Source organism: Anolis sagrei, chromosome 5 (genome assembly GCF_037176765.1).
Source record: "Anolis sagrei isolate rAnoSag1 chromosome 5, rAnoSag1.mat, whole genome shotgun sequence".
Classification (NCBI taxonomy): domain Eukaryota; kingdom Metazoa; phylum Chordata; class Lepidosauria; order Squamata; family Dactyloidae; genus Anolis; species Anolis sagrei.
This window is the reverse complement of record NC_090025.1, coordinates 59393164-59407106: the sequence shown is the minus strand read 5'-3', so window position 1 is coordinate 59407106 and position 13943 is coordinate 59393164.

Here is a 13943-nt window from a genome sequence, read left to right as displayed (position 1 = left end):
CTGATGTCTCTACTCTTCACTATTTTATCGAGACTGGACATTGCTACAAGGTATACCCTGAAATCAATCTAAAACATGCAACATGCAAAAATCCTAGTAAATTGAGATTTTTTAAAACTCATTGCAAAATCCAAAAAGGAATGAGACACTTTGCCCACTTTTCCTATTACTGTTCATTCTCTCAATGGACATCTTGATGAGGAACAGTAGGCAAAACGGAGACATTAAAGAACTATACATACAAGTACAAAGTTATAAGAGCAAAGCATTTCCAGATGATTTGATTATGGTTTTGGATTATCCCTTGAACAGTATGGAACCAGTAATAAAAACACTCTAAGAATGGGGAGAAGCAGCAAGATTCAAGATAAACAACAACAAAAAAACCCCAAAGATAATAACTAAAAACATGAAGAAAGAGGACAAAGTACAACTGACACAAGTATAAGGATTTGCAATACAGGAGAAAGTGAAATGTCTGGGAAATTGAGAAAAATGATAATGAAAAATGGATAGTATACTAACAAGATTTATTAAAATGGGAAAGTGATCAACCTAATTACAAAACAAGGAAAATGCTGATGGCAGAGGGATGGAATATGACTTGGTACAGGTACAGACAATTGCAAGAAATATATAAATTGATTTAAAACTGTTTGACTTTGAACAATACAGAAATGAATTTGAGTTACAATTATGTGTTAATGATCTGATTGGTAAAATTTATGAGTCTTGATTGTAAATAGAAATGGAAGAAGAAGTAATTCAGGAATGCAAGGTTAAATGGGCACAGAACTGTGGCTATAATATAGAATGAGAGAAGTGGGAGAAAATGTGGCAAACGGAACTTAAATTTGTACTAGCAAATAATCTTAAAGAGAATTTCTATAAAATGATCTTTAAATGGCATTTAACACCCACCCCAAATATATACATATACATACACACACACACACACACACACACACACACATATATATATATAGAGAGAGAGGGATGCAAATAATAAGTGTTGGAAGTATGAAGTCCATCAAGGCTCCTACTACCATATTTGGTGGACCTGAAAAGGGCTAAAAACTTCTGGGGACAAATTCATGGGATAATCCAATAAATCCTTAGACAAGAATTAACTTCAAGCCAGGACCAGGCTGTGGCGCAGTTGGCTAGGAGACAGCTGCATTAAATCACCACTAACCGAAAGGTCATGAGTTCAAAGCCAACCCAAGTCAGAGTAAGCTCCCGACCATCTGTCTAGCTTGTTGCCAACCCTTGCAACCCAAAAGACAGTTGCATCTGTCAAGTAGGAAATTTAGGTACCGCTTATGGGGGGAGGCTAATTTAACTAATTTATGATGTCACAAACATCTCTAGCAGTGGGCGAAAGAATGAGTAAGTACTCCATCAAGGACTCGGAATCACAAGTGGACCGTGAAACAACAGCTCCCCCGGTGGCCAGAATTCGAGCATACCCTCATGTTAAAATTGCCTCTGTGATTGTCTATATATGTTGTGTGTCTATGGCATTGAATGTTTGCCATGTATATGTGCATTGTAATCTGCCCTGAGTCTTCTGCAGGGTGAGAAGGGCGGAATATAAATACTGTAAATAAATAAATAATAAACTTACATTACTAGGTCTGTTGGACAACGTAAGAGAATACTGCAGTACATGCTAACAGCAGCAAAATATTTAATGAGCTCAAAAATGGAAAATGATACCAACTACAGAAGATTGGGCAAAAAAGATGTTGGAAATAATAGAAATGGACAAGTTAACAATTCTGTTGAGGGATAGGTCGCTAAATATATTCCTAGAAGAATGGAAATCCTTTTACCAATATATATTTGTGGGATAGGGAAAGATGTTATATATATTGATTTGGAAATATAAACTGTTAAGATATTTATTTGTTAATGTTAAAATAAGCCGAAGTAAAGTATTTGTGGGATATAATGTGGAAAAAATACTATAGAGAAATTGACAAAAGAAAAACAAGAAATCCACTTTTAAAATTATTATTATTATTATTATTCTAACATATATACCCCCTGTTGTCTGGGTGTTGATGGGACTGCTGTCCAGCTGCTTTCTCCTTTTTCCTGCTCTGTCTGCAGAGCGACACTCTGGTAACAATGGACAGGCTCTCTCTGTGGCTCTTTCTTTTCTTCCTCCATTTCCTTCATTCGCTTTTTCCCTCTCTCTGTTCTTCCTTTCTTTCCTTCTTCTCTTGCTTTCTCTCATACACTTCCCCCTTTTCTTTCTATCTTTCCTTTCTTTTCCTTATTTTCTTTCTTTTCTCTTCTTTTTTCTTCCCCATTGCTTTTTTCTCTCTCCCGTGTCCTCCTTCATTTCCCCCTCATTTTTTCTTCCTTCCTTCCTTCTTTCCTTTTCCTTCCTTTTTCTCCTCCTTCCATCCATACACGTATGACCTAGTAACAGTCAATCTGCTTCACTTCTTTCATCTCCCAGTTACATAACAAAGGGCTACTTCACTTAGCTGCATTCCTTTTCTTTGACTTTTCCTCTGGACCAAAAAGATGTGGTTTTTTAGTTCAAACCTTTCGATAGTTTTAAAATGGAGAATGAAGAGTATGTTTGCCAAGTGCAATTCAGACCGTCAAGCCACGAGGGAGCCTTTGTACTACAAACCACCATACAATTGGACTTTTTAGATGGTTGTCCATGGTTATATGGGTTTCTTTCACACTACTGATTATAGCACTGTAATTCCACATTAGCTGCCTTGGTTGCTTGGTTCTTATGGAATTCTGAGATTTGGGTTTTGGGAGACACTAGAATTCTCTGAGATAAATTGTTAATATGTTTTGAAGCTTCAAATCCCAGGATTTCATAGAATGAAGCCATTTCATTTAGAGTTGAATGATAGTAATATAATTGTGTGGCATGAAAAAGACCATAATCACACAGACCTCTGGTGCTACTGAATGGAGGTTAATTGTCGCACAGAGCAAATATATCACCTATTACAACATTGTCCACATAAATGGAAGCAAAAGACTGAAATAATGGAAATAATATAATTATATCCCTAAGCAAGTTAGTCATCAGAGATTGACAAGAAAAGCGTTCCAATAACTTTCTTTTAAAGATTCATGATGAAAGTGTCCATTAACTTCAACTGATGAGCAATAAGGTGATCTGAAGTCATTCTGAAAATCCAATTCTGGCTTTTTAAGGTTCAAATTGTCACATCTGTGAAGTCAAAATGACACATCAAGAGTGCTTTTTCCTCCTGGGTACAAGAAGAATCCATTTATGGTATGATTTACATTGCTTATTGAAAAATATTGTTGAGTATTTATGGCCCCAAGCTTGGGAAAGCATTCTTTTTTAAAAAAAAATTAAAATGCAGTGTGCATTTTCAAATTACAGTGCACTGCAACTCTGCTGAATAAAAGATACAATTACAAACCAGAGTAGTGTACATTTGAGAGAATGACAACATGATGGCCTGATACCCAACACTAGATCTATTTGAAAGGTCTATTTATGAGACATTTGTGCTTGATTTGAGAAATGCTCATTGAGCCGGAGCATTATCGCTACTTAAGTGTTTCGCTTTAGCAAGCCCCTGCATATCAAATTGGTTCATACAGCCTTCTGAAATCGGCTTGAAAGCAGGGAGGGGCTCATTCAGTGCATTTACATTGATGTCTAAAACATTTTGAATCAATTAAGGTACATTTCCATTAATTAACTACTCGGAGCAATCTGTTTTTTAATAGCTTAATTAATTTGGATGCTTTAACTTCCTCTTTCTTAGAGAGAGATCCTGATTCACCGAGTTTGGATTAAAGGCATCTTTGGTCTTAATTGCTACAGCAGTGATGTATAGACATCAACCAGCACAATCATTCCAGAAATACTTTGTAAGTAATGATAAATTAACCATGTGTATAATCTATCAAATGAGCTATAGATTATCCAAGCAGGACAGATGACAAATCTCTTTGTTGAAGAGAAACAAATCTGGTGGTCAGTACCTTGAGGAAGAACTGTCTGGGATCCCCCCACAACAGTGTTTTTAATCCATCATATAATAATAGCAGAATCACTTACTTACTTACTTATTTAGGTGATCTCTTGTAGCACGAGGATGATGGTCCTTCAGGTGTAATGTCTTAGCGGTGGGTCCGTGGGTGGCAGTAGAGCCTTATTGTTGGTCTGCATGCACTCCCACAGTGAGGAGTTCAGTTTCCATGTGGAAGACAATCCCGGTCCGGGTTGGCTTGATGTATCTTCCTCTTGGCACATTTCTCCCTTTCACCCTCCATTCATGCCTTTTTGAATTCCGCAGCACTGCTGATCACAGCTGACCTCGAGTTAGAGCGCTCAAGGGCCAGGGCTTCCCAGTTTTCTCTGTTTATACAATAGTTTTTAAGGTTGGCTTTAAGCTCATCTTTAAATCTCTTTTCCTGTCCACCAACATAATGTTTCCCATTCTTGAGTTTGGAGTGTTGAGTTAGGTATTCAGACAAACGTGGCCAGTCCAGCGGAGTTGATGGTGTAGGAGCATCGCTTCAGTGATGGTAGTCTTTGCTTCTTCCAGCACACTGACATTTGTCCGCCTGTCTTCTCAAGAGATTTGCAGGATTTTTCGGAGGCAACAGCAGAATAAAAGTGTGGTAAATAGTGTGTGTAGGGGGCAAGTTAAAGGTCTCTGAAACTTGCTTTGATGCCATGATTATATCCTACATATGACATAGCCCTCTATAATAATAGAAGAGAACCTTTGCATGCCTGTTTTTGGCACTCTATAGCTTATCAGGACATTCTGCTATATGCCTTAATGAACATATCAGTGTTTTTGGTGGCTGTACAAGCTGCAATACTCAGTCTTAAGTTGTGAATTTTCAACTCAAATAGGGTAGGCTCCATGGAAAGGGGTTTCTGGATGAAACACATTATCTAGATCCATTTTAATCTTGCTTCAGGCCTGGTTATGGAACAGAGATAGCTTTGATTGCCTTGATGGATGACCTACACAAAGAAATGGACAGGGAAAATGTGTCCCTGTTGGTTCACCTGGACCTCTCAATGGCTTTTGATACCATCAACCATGATATCTTCCTTGACCATCTCACTGGGATGGGACTAGGAGGCACCATTTTATATGGCTCCATTCCTTCCTGGCGGGGTGAACCCAGAAGGTGGTACTGTGGGACTCCTGTTCAGACCCCTGGCCATTGGCCTGTGGGGTCCTTCAAGGTTCCATTTTATCCTCCTTGCTGTTTAATTTACACAAGAAATTGCTGGGAGAGATATTCCAGAGTTTTGGAATGCAGTGACAGCTATATGCAGAAGCCATCCAACTCTGCGAACCTAAACCAGTGTTTGTCATCAGTAATTGACTGGATGAGGTGGAATAAACTGAAACTTAATCCAGACAAGACAGTGACACTCCTGGTCAGTCAGAAGGTAGACCAGAGAATAGAGATCCAGCTTATGCTGGATGGAATAACACTTCCCCTGCAGACACAGGTCTGCAGTTTTGGACTGGAGGCCCAGCTATCTATGCACAATTAAGACTAGTCTTTGCACAATTAAGACTAGTGTGCCAACTGCACCCGTTCTTTGAGATGTTTGATCTGGCTACAGTAGTACATGCCTTAATTACATCCAACTGGATTACTGTAATAATAATAATAATAATTATAATTATTATTATTATTATTATTATTACTATTATTATTATTTATTTCTAGTCATATGACCATTTCAAAATAGAGCACGAGTAAAAAACAAGGCAAAAAGGTGAGGACAGCAGCTGACCTTCTATTTATAGTCAGAATCTTATTTTCCTGGTTCTTCTTTCAGGAAATCTGCTCTTTTCTTAATAGCTTTCAGATTAAAAAAGCTTACTCTGATTATGTTGGATCTTTCCTGCCCTTGCAAGAGGGATGTCAGAATATCATTTCTGTTGGGGGAACTGCAGTTGGATAATATTGGATGTAAATATCTGTCTCGCAGTTCAGTATATGCTGGACAGTCAATTAAGAAATGTTCAATATCTTCCACTGTTTGTTCTCCCCATACGCAGAATCTCTCACTTCTTGAGATGTTACAGTAGCGCCCAGTTTGCATTATAATACCGAGTTGTGCAAACCTAGCCCTAGTATATATTCTTCTTAAGGGTAGTGGAAGTGGAATAGTTGGATCACTGTAACATACTCTACATGGGGCTGCCTTCGAAGAGTGTTCAGAAACATCGGCTGATTCAAAGAACTGCAGGCAGATTTCTAACAGGGATTGGCTACAGGGAGTGGACAAGTGCCCTGTTGCAGTAGTTTCACTGGCTGCCAGTTTGTTTCTGGGTACAATTCGAAGTGCTGGTTATGACCTTTAAAGCCCTATACAGCTCAAGACCAGGCTATTTGATTGATCGCATCTCCTTGTATGAGCCTGCCTGGACTCTGAGATCTTCAGGAGAGGCTGATGGGAATGAGAGAGCAGGCCTTTTCAGTGGCTGCCTCTCAACTCTGGAATTCCCTGCCCAGGAAAGCCAGAATAACTCCCTCACTGTTATCCTTCTGGCAGGAGGCTAAAAATCCCAGTGTAGGTTAATCACGTGCTTAAATTGAAAAACAAAGTCTTAGAAATCAATGGATAGACCAATTGCTCTGAAACTTGGCAAACTTGCTGTCCTGCTCATATTGTCTCACTGTGCCACAATTTAAGGGAATACCTATTGTAGGTTATATATGTTAGGATATGTGTGTGTTGGGTTTGTTTGATAAAAAAAATGGTTCAAATCTCATTTCGGATGCAGGGGGCACTGGTGGTTCGATTCTAAAGTCAATTCCAATTTTCACAGAAAAAAATGTTCAAAACTTTTAAAAACTTCTTAGACTTCCAAATTCTTTCGTTAATGGTTTGAAAGTTATTTCCTGTTTCATTGCTGGTCTTTACTTTGAAAGTAGCTGTTTTACTCCAGAAGTGGGGAAAAGCAAGCGGAGGAAATCCGGTTTCCTTAAAAACTTCGAAATCACTTCAAAAAGGTAATTTTTCTGAATTTATTCCAAATTACGAAGATTCCAATGGTACCTAACATGCCGTGTGTGTGTGTGTGTGTGTGTGAAATCTTTAAAAAAATTCTAAAAATTAGTGGATGACTGAAACATTCTGAAACTTGCCAGGTTTAAAGTTGTAACATTGCCTACAGGTGTGCCAAGTTTCATCCTGATAGCTATAAAACGAGCTTCTAAATTTTCCCCATTGTCACTAATGGAACAAATTTTAATGGAATAATTACAAAGCTTCAAAGATTTAGACTACTAATCAGAACAGGGCCCTTCCAAATCTTTAGTAGGAGCCCTCTAAATTTCCAAAATGAATACCTAATCAGATTATAGCTGATTTGCACACCTCTAATAACTATTGGTTAGAATATACCACTGCTTACAATTATGAGACATATTGTAATTTGTCTATTGGTGGTTTCTTGTATTTATGCCTTAGTTGTTTGGGCAATATATTATTCTATGAGTGTATACAGCTGACAAAGAATCCCCACCCCCCAGGGTCCAGGTAATGATTGCTCCCATCCATCCTTCCCTTGATTGCCACTTAATTAATCGATGTAGCTTAACAAACTAAATTAAGAGACCAGCCTTCATGCTGATGAGTTTGCAATAGAAAATGGATCAGGTTGACTGGGCACTGCTGGTGGATGACATTGTAAGAAAGCAAAGTGTTGTATACTAGGACCAAGCAAAGGTAGTTTTATACATTTTAGCTTTTATTACAATTCACAGGTTGTTCAATTTTTATTTTCAGAGGAAGAAATTGCACAGAACACTTTATGGAATAGGTATATACTCAGGAAGGCTAGCCAAGTAGTTACTTAGAGCACTACCTTTGTCCAATTGCAACAAAATGCTTTATGCTAGCTTGATCCATAACCTTGCAAGAGATCATGGATGCACCTCTCAAATAATGCCATCCATTTCTGGTGCTTGAGCAATGATTGCTTGGTTTTGGACAGGTAGTTGTGGGCCTCAGAGTCAGCCAAGACAGAATGGAAAAGATCTCAGGAAATCAGGGGCTAAGATCTTTTTTGAGAATGCAATGTCTTCACAGTGCAGCAAGAGTTGAAACTTTAACAAAGTTGGGAAAGACTATATAATGACTTTCAAGTTGAAATGAGAAATCTGCGGGGAAAGAACGTTCTTGGGCAAGATAGATAATCCCAGACATTTTCTTTGGCACATATTTGCTGCATGGTTAGTGAATAACATAGCATGAAATCATCTCCAGCTGGCCTCATTCTGGGGTGACCTCAGTCTGCTGTGGCTCTGCAGCTCTTCCCAGAGTGTCATTTACAAGAAAAGGTCTGGATGACGGTAGTAGTGTATTTTATTTGCTATAGCCACACATGCATTAGAAGCTTCACAATGATAGTTGTTCCAGTTACCTAAAGGACTGATCTATATTAACTTATTAGGTTTTTGAAAATCATTCAGCCTCTGTTCTATGATTTCCCATTTAATCCTGAGTACTTGATAAATGCCATGGACAGGTCATTTGGTCTAGCAGTGCTTAGATTCCTTCTCTGGGTGAATCTGACATGCCAATTTTCATATGAGTTTTGTATTTTTAGAAAAGGTTTTTGAGGGCATTTCCATTCAGGAAGCCTTCTTTATGGAGTGTCTAAACTGTGTGATAAGAGCAGTTTGATATCGTATTAATGATTATAGCTAAATCAATGAAATTCTGCATTTTGTAGTTTTGTGAATTATTTACAGTTCTTTTGCCATGACCCACTCCTACCCTAAACCAAGCACTAGAGGTACCTGATAGAGAATTGCAGACCACAAACCCAATATGCCATAAAATACAACCAGGGTTTTAATAATGGATTCAAAGGGGAGGATACCTGGGTTAGACTTCTCACCACTTTGAACAGCTCAGCTGATCATGACTTCACAGAAGCTATATATACTGTACGTATGTCCTCTATATCATGTCTTGTCCCACAGAAGACAATTTTGTTCATTATAGCTGAAGGGGTAATTCTTTGGTGATCTGAACTTGCACACTTTAGTCCAAGGCAAAACTGAGCTAGTTGTCTGCTAGCACATAAAATATAGTCTTGGGCTATTTTTCAATGGGTGAACACAGGTAGAAAAAGTAGGGAACCCATCTGTAAATAAAGTCCATAATATTCAACATTTTGCAAATACATAAGTGATGTGACCCTCTAGGATCTGATGGAGGTATATGCAACCTTTGGATTCTTTTATATTGCCTACCCCAGCCTTAAAGTCTTATATCTAGCTATGTGTCAAATTATCTTTTTTCCACTGACCTGCTACATCTTTCATTGATCTCTTGCTCTGCTTTCCATCTCCATCATCGCATATGTCTTTCACTCACCCTTCAAACAACAGTGACTGCTTAAGAAAGAATGTCATAAAATTCTGAAAATCCCTGTTGAAATTATTTCAACATTATATAAAAATGCCCTTTAAAACAACTTTGTAAAATAATTGCAATATATTTATTGATTATACCAATATTGGTAACACTGCCATAAATAATGTGACTCCATTGTACCCTCATCATGCAAAAGGAGATGTTGCGCTCTCCCTTTATTCTTTTTTTTTTAACTTTAATTCATTACTTCTCATATCTGAGAGAGGGGTGCAAAATTATGCAGTTTGGTAAAACTGGAGAATATCTATTTCTCCTTCTGTCTAGCCCAGGATCATCCAATTAAGCTGAATATTGACAGATTCAAGTAACTGAAAGGAAGCATATTTTCACACAATCAAATGATGTAAATAATAACCACTTGAAGGGGGACTAGATAAATTCATGGAAGAATAGATAGCTAAAGGACATTAGTCATGATGGCTATAGATTGCCTTTGGGATAAGAGGTAGCATGCCATGAAATATCATTTGTAATCATGTGCTGCTTAGGGCCTTCTTATAGGGATTTATGCCCCGAAATCCATGGACCTCATCTACACTTGCCATTTAATGCCATTTTAAAAACAATATTGAAGGAAGTGGTTTTGCTGTGCATATATGGCCACTGCAGTTTGATGCTAGTTTTGAACAGCATTATGTGTTCAGTGTAGGTGGGGCCATGGGAAACCATGTTGAACTACAGCTCTTTGTACTGACCCAGCAGGATTTTCCTTATATTTTTGTTGATTTCTTGGCAGTAGCACTTTGTGGTTTCCTTGTCAGTAAATCTGTCCTGTGTTTTAGGGCACTTCCACACAGGATGGAAAATGTGCACCTTTCTGAATTTTTACATGGGGCATCCAGATGATGCCCCACATAAAAACAAATTCATTTGGGACAAAGTAGGAAAACCCTGCTTTGTCCTGAAGTAATTTGATAGTGGATTAGATCCAGGTCTTCTGGAAAGACATGGGTCTAACCCACTATGGATGCTGTCTGGACTGTCCCCTTGGAAGTTCTGGGACTTCTGAGAGGGCAGTCTGCACAGCTCTCTCACATTTTCTGGATTGAATCAACCCAGAATACCTGAGAGGGCTCTAACCCCCTTCCCAATACCCCTTAAAAACAGGGGGGAAATAAAATAACTTACCCAACCATGGTTACACTGCTGCCAGAGGTTTCCTAGGGGTATAGAAATGACACTCCGGGAGAAGGAGGAGGGAGAAATGTTGCCCCTGGCCCACTTCTCCTGGCACGTCATTTCTATGTACCAGAAGACCTCCAGCATCATTGTAATGGCAGCCGGGTAAATTATGTTATTTTCCCCTGTTTTGAGGGGTTTTGGAGAGGGGATGTGAGTGTCTCCCTGTCCTACTGGAAGATTCTGTGAGGGCATCTAGACACCCACCCACAAAAGTGTGGGATTTGGGGGCTGGTGTGTGGACTGAAGTCCGCACCAACCCATTCTTTTTTAAAACCCAGGTCAGTACAAAATTTTCTGCTGTATGGAACTGCCCTTAGTCTTCACTTCAAAAGAGCATTCCAAATTGCTAATTTCAATCTCCCTCAAAGTAAGCTGAGACCCTTTGATAGGCTAAATCCCAGAGTAGATGGGTGTAATAGATCTACCTTTTAGTCGGCTAGGCCGAAGCCTGCATAGCAGTGTCTGGCATCTTGGTATTCAAGAGAGCAGGAGGAGGAGTCAGGCTGACTCCTGATTGGGTGTAGCAATTGGGGGTGGAGTCAGCTTAGAGAGGGAAAATAAGCTGCCAGTTTTGACACAAATGGAAGAAGAGTTTTAACATCTGAGAGAGAAGGTTGTGATTTTTTAGATAGGGAGTTACAGCAGGGAACTGACAGGAGAAGAAGAGCTTTTGAGAGAGTCTCTAGGTTTGGGAATAAGGTGAAGACATTAGGCTAGAGTTTTACTACGTTGAGAGGACTAGTAAAAGAGAGCTGGGTCTTAGTAAACTTAAGAGAGATTTACAGATACCTTATAGCCCAGTGACTGAGGCAGACTGGAGTCTGTGCTCTAAGAGAAACTGTGTCTAAAAGTAGAACAGTTTGTTAAAGAGACTCACAGCTGAAAAAGCTATTTTGTCAGGGGAACTGTTTGTTCAAGCAACCAAGTTACTGCAACTGCATCAAGATTCTGTACCACTCATTTCCAACGAGTTGTTGTTATTCTAAAGTTAAAATAAACTTTTTGTTAGTTTACTTTTAACTGGTGTTTGCCTCAATCCATTCGTTTCCCTCAGAACTCATTCTCTCAATACATTTCTAAAGTCCAGTCAGCCATAGAAGTCCAAGAGCTCAAATATCCTTTTACCTAAAATACATTCACACCCTTTTGGTTCCTCAGGCCAGCAATTCTGAGGTGGTGGCAGCTAATACTACCAAGTAAATCGGTCACTTAGGCTCAGCCTTTGTTCTACGCTATATTGAAGGGCAGAAGTGTGATCGTGGTGTCCACCCTGCCCAGAGATATCCCTTTATTCCTTTATATTGGTGGCAGCGGTGGGATTTGTTTGTCCCCCCTGCCTCGATAAGCCTCTAGTTTTATTATAATGGGCCACTCCAACAATATGATAACCATTAGCCATAATTACTTCTTAGCCTTCATGTAATATGTACAGAAATATTTTTCAAAACAGTACAACACTATTTCATTTCCACCTTATGGAGAGGCTAACATAAATCTGTCATGGGATTTTCTTGATCAAGATTTGTTCACAAGGGGTTTGCCTTTGGAATTGAGAGAGTGTAAATTCCCCAACCTCACCCAATGGGTGGCATGGTGGAGTGGGGATTCAGATCATGGTCTCTTGGGTTTTTGTCAAATGCTCAACATACCGGCTTTCAAAATATGTATTAAAGTTTTCTAAAACAATATGTGCACAAATAAGACTTATATGCCGACATATACCATTTTCAGTCAACTGATTTTATAAAGTATTTATTGACATTGAAAGGTGAAAGAAACCCTATGCTGACTAATATGTTACTGTCAACAGGATAGTTTTTTATTTTATTTTTTTTGCATAAAAAAGAGCTAGCATTTATCCTTGTCACTGAAATCTTCCTTCCTATGCTTGCTGTTCATTGATGTCCTGCTAAGTGAGGCTAGTGGCAGGAATAATAATAGCTTCACAGATATAACTTGAAAGCACTTCCTTGGGCTGCAAAATAGCTTGCCCACTTATAACAAAGGCCACACTCATAGCAACCGTCTTTCAATAAAAAAAATGGAAGGAGATTATTCATTCTTATGTTTGAAAAAGTCACTTGTTGGATAAAACCAAGTCAAATGCACCATCAAACCGAATGCGCATCTCAATTTTCAAAACTCTGAAACCCAAAAAGTATTTGGTGGCAAATGTAATGTGCAGATGCAAAAAGTGCACTCTTTGTAATTTAGACAAAAAAAGTGTGAATTACAGGGGCTGTATGCTTATAATTCCTTCTTTAAAAACAAAAGTGTTAGAACAGCAAAGCTTTCAGCAATTGAAAAGAAAACCTTGGGATGCATCTATGCTGTAGAATGAATGCCAATGATTTTATCCAGATGTTGTTCATGGTTTTAACTATTTTAAGTTGTTATATAGTGTAAGTTTGTGTTTTGAATGACTGTACATTATATTTAAAATTGTAAATCTTTTTAAGTATTGGGTTGTTGTAGGTTTTTTTTCGGGCTATATGTCCACGTTCTAGAGGCATTCTCTCCTGAACATCCTCTAGAACATGGCCATATAGCCAACAACCCAGTGATTCCGGCCATGAAAGCCTTCGACCATACATTTTAAGTATTGATTTTATTGATGCCACACTAGGGTCTTTGGATATAGGGTTGGGTATCAACAACAAAAAGATGCTATAATGCCTTATGAAAGTAAAATCCAGGATTCTATAAAAACTTGAAATGGCAAGCAGAATCATAGTGCTGGAACTGTGTAGTGGAAAACAGATCCTGTAGAGCCGAAAGTGGACATCATGCCCAAAGAATGAACAACGGAGACAAAGGTTGGCATGTAGGGATGAGAGGGAATATTTTTCATTGTGTTATTTATATTGCCATTTCAGAATTCACAAATTTATTCAAGAATGGAACTAATCTGAGTGTGGGAGAAACTAGAACTGTGACATCTATCCAGGCACAAGGTTTTAAGGGTATACAATACTCCTTACCATTTGAACTTTTTATCCTTGTGTATGCAATCATGTCTATGGTGCTGATGTGGTAACCACCTTTATTTCTGAGAACATTTTCTAAAACATGGCAATCAATAGACAGAAGTATTAGAACTGTGCAATTGATAAAAATGTTTCAAAATGCATTACAAAAAAATGGTGTTTTGTTTCTAAAGTGTTTCTAAAGTATCGTGTCGAATATTGCAGAGTAAATTAATTGAAATCAGTACTCGAACTAGCTAATAGCTACCTCCTTACACTCAATCCTACATATCATGAATTTTGGCTGTCCGTCCTTGCTATGTTTAAAATCTATTAAC